Consider the following 4,252-nt stretch of genomic DNA (forward strand, 5'->3'; position numbering starts at 1 on the left):
ATGGGTCATGGATGATGGGTCTTCCAGCATAACAATTACCAAAAATACGGAGTTCCCTGACAAGGATGTGCAAAAAAGCAATGCTGTTTAAACAGTACTATACTGGAATAACTACTGTTGCACAAGTTGTTACCTTGTCTGTCCATGAACAAATTTAGATGAGATAAACTCATGACCATTTCTCACACATTTCCCCTCTGTTTTGTTTCAAACTCTAGGTTTTCTTGCCATGCTGCGGACGCAAGCTTCAGACGAAGAAGTGAATGATGTGTGCTCCCGGCGCCTATTTATATAACTACCCTACCCCTTACAGGAAACTTTGTGCTATTTCAGATTTTCAATACACTCCATTCTGTGTGATTTATATGCGTTTTGAAAAGTGGGGACATGGGGTAATGTCCTGAAAAGTCACCTTCTCCTTGTAATACCTACTGTATGTCATACCCTTGTCATTATACAGATTTATGTCCTCATTTGTCACAAAAACGCGCGCGCACACACACACACACACACACACACACACATACATCTAAGAAAAGAAGGAAATAAATGTTCCAACTTATTTGAAAAAAAGGACAGGCAATATTGAATAGTTCCAAGTGATTTCTCACTTTCATTCACAACATACACTTGTCTATTGTCTTTTCAACTTGTTCGCTTCAAAAAAAAAAAAAAAAACAACGTTACGGATGTTACGTGTGTGGAATAAATTAACATTTCTAGAGGTTTAATGATACTTTTAAACTACTGCATATAATATTTGTTAAATTGTAAGAACATCACATAATAATTTATAACATTTAAAATCTATAGGATATCAGTGTCCATGATTCCGTACTGATTCACTGACTCAAAGCAGTATAAAAAATGAATGTTGGTCAAACTGACCCGCAAGATAGGAGGCCAAGTGCTAGCTTTTCTATTCTCACTAATAATCAAGGTTTGGATATGTGGATGGGAAACTGATATTATACCAGCCATTACAGGCAATGCTATCCTGGAGCAGCAAGCTGAATTCTCTTTAATCACTAGATATGGCTGTAAGCTCTTCCCAAGTTTTATACGCACTTCATCTATGGCTGTTGGTAATTCAAAAACCCTTACATTCAAATGTAATTTGTGCGATATGTCAAACCCTCAAACAGTGAGAGTTAAAAAAAGTAAATTCAACCCTTAGCGAGTTTAAAAGTTTAAAAGTAGACCAATTTCATGGGAAGCCTGCAGAGTTGACTATCCTGAGTTTTGAAAATGTACCACTTTCTTGTGAAAGTGGAAGCAAAGCAATAAAAATACTCATAATTACAGATAAAAGATATAAAGAGAATGAGAGCTTTTTGGCAATTGTGATTTGCTGAAGAGCGATATAAGTAAATGACTAACTATATACAGAGAGCCATTCATGACAACACTTTATTTATTTGCTACATATCCAACAGTGAGTGACTTTATAATCTCAGCAATATTTATTTAGCTCTACCAGCCACTTATCTCCAACTGTAAGTGTTCTTGACTATTAGATAGGCTGAATGTCATGAAAACTGTCACTAATTAGGAAATGAGAATATGAGGCTTTTCAAAAAAATATTTTAAGTTTATTTATTGGCTTTGCTGAATCTACTCCACCAAAAAAAAAAAAAAAAGGTTTAGACTCCCTCCCTATAGGCTTATTTAAATATATACGAATGTTTCATCAATAAAGTAAGTGTCTTTGCCATTAGTAATTTGAGCATTATGAATATGGATTTGGAACATGGAAAAGCTATTTACACATTCAGATTAGAATGACAATGGTAATCTGGTGTAAATACATAGATAATGTGTGAGACTGTAAACATACAGAAAACTTAGTAAACATAGACTGTAAAGACTTAGTAAACATGCTGTAAATATACAAAAATCTTATCAAACCTAAACAAAATAATTCCCAGATGATCTAAACCTGAATTTGTATGATTCAATAGTCATGTTTCCATCCACATATTTTAGGTGAATATTTGGATATTTTATTAAAAAATGCTGAATGGAAACACAGAATATGGTTGTCAGTAATGTATTTGAGTCCCTATAAGGTTACGTTTACACACAGCGCGGTTATTTACAGGAGTGACAACTGCATTCTATCGAACCCACACCCGTAAATTTTCAAGCCTCACAACCGCATCCTCTGAAAACCTGCACTGTGTGAACAGAACCAGACTAGACGACTAGTTGTCTGTACATCATACAGTGCAAGAAAGAGCCGCTCTGCTGTACAAACGTGCATCTACCATGTGTTGCGGGTTTTCATTTGTGGTTTCGGTAACTTACAGAGACGCAGACATGATCTGAAGGTTTAGATCCAGTCTCTGTTCTACACCGGAGCTGCTCCCGTCAGTTTTGTGTTCAATGCGCTACTCAAATGCTCTGCTGTACACCCATGTATAAAGCTACTGTCGGTAAATGAAGAGTTGACGGATGAACCCGTGGCTCCATTGGACTCTTGTCGTGAGACTTTTCAGTTTTACGGACATCGCCATCTTGGATATTACTTTGGTCACTGTCGCTATGGTTACTGCAAAAAGCTTGACTCCTGTTGCACGTTCATACAGGCAGTATTCAAGATGCTGATGTATGTCGCTCTGTGAACAGGACATTTTGAGACTCACACTTGTAGCCTAAATGCGGTTGTCAATCCCAAAAACTGACAGTTTGAAGCCCAAGATGTGAATAAATAAAAATTGTACATAAACTTAAAAGCTTGCTTAAAGGGACAGTTCAAATAAATAAATAGATTTAATTTAATTTAAAAAAAAATATTGCTGAAAATTTACCCACCCTCAGAAGATGTAGGTGAGTTTGTTTCTTCAAATTTAGCATTATATCACTTGCTCACCAATGGATTCTCTGCGGCCACCAGAATGAGAGTCCAAACGGCTGATAAAAACATTACAATAAACCTCAAGTAATCCACACAACTTTAGTCTATCAATTAAGTGAAACAAATCTATCATTGATTGGGGTATTTAACTTTAACTTGGGGTGGAGCTTATTATGGATGGATGGAAGGGAAATGTGAAAAAAAATTCACAACTACTGTCCTGTCATGTGTGTATGAAAAATATAATTAAATTACCACTGCTACCAACTGTATATTGAGTGTTTGGCATCACTCTCCCCCTTTTGTATGCACTTCTGTGCCTCCAGAATTTTTTCATCCATCTAAAAAATTTAATGCCAGTTGTATATTGGTTAAACAAATTACATTGGTACATTGTACCAGAATTGCAGTGCCTTTTCCATTGTCTAACCTCCTCTTTTTATTATTACTTCATTTTCCATTCAAAAACCTTGGGTAACAACAGCAATTATCCTCATCCCCATTTTGCATTATGAATTGCTGAGGCCTCCAACCATGAAGGAGGAGAATAATGGCCAGTGTCAGTGGGTTCAGCTGGGACCAGGCCATCTGGATGGCACTCAGGCCCTGGAATGCTAAACTCAGTCCAGATTTGTAAGCTTCTCTGATGTAGGGGTCATAGAAGCCACTGATTCACATCCAGACATGTCATGTGAATGGGTCTCGATCACCCTGGGCAGTGGCCCACAGATAATGTATGATGGATGTTCCATTTTGACAAGGCCAGAACACACACTCATGCAACAGCCTGGGTAAATATGGAGCTAATAGCTTTGTTTTGTTGCATTCTGTTACAACAGACAGAAGGGGGGGGGAAACTACTGAAAAATATATCAAAATAGATGGTTAGTCCCAGAAAGGGGAGGATAACCTCCTTTTATTGCATTTCTACAGCATCTCATTAAAGTCCGCGTGAACCAGAAGTTGCTACCTTTTTTTTCCAGTGGATGAATGAAAAATTTGCTTGTGATTTAATTTGAATTAAGTTATTCCTCCTACTGGTTTATGATTATTTTCTGTTTGGGGTATCAGAGACCCCAGGGCCATATAATAGAAAAAACATAACATTATTTCAAGGCTATTCTAAATATGACAATTATTATTATTTGGGTTCAGAGATACATATAAAACATTAAATAATGACATTAAGTTTAATAATAAAATTATGTGACTGGAGTGTACACTGTAGAAATACACTTAACACTTAAAATGTATTTTAGTTAAATTTAGTTACTTACAGAAACGATGTTACTTGAATGTATCATTTTAGGTCAGAGGAACTTAAATGAATCTGAAGGGAAAATAAGAGATTGATTTTAAAGTACTACTGTTATTTTTTATTATTGATTTCAAACT

This window comes from Sinocyclocheilus anshuiensis, unplaced genomic scaffold, assembly GCF_001515605.1.
Source record: "Sinocyclocheilus anshuiensis isolate Anshui unplaced genomic scaffold, SAMN03320099.WGS_v1.1 scaffold1213, whole genome shotgun sequence".
Taxonomy (NCBI): domain Eukaryota; kingdom Metazoa; phylum Chordata; class Actinopteri; order Cypriniformes; family Cyprinidae; genus Sinocyclocheilus; species Sinocyclocheilus anshuiensis.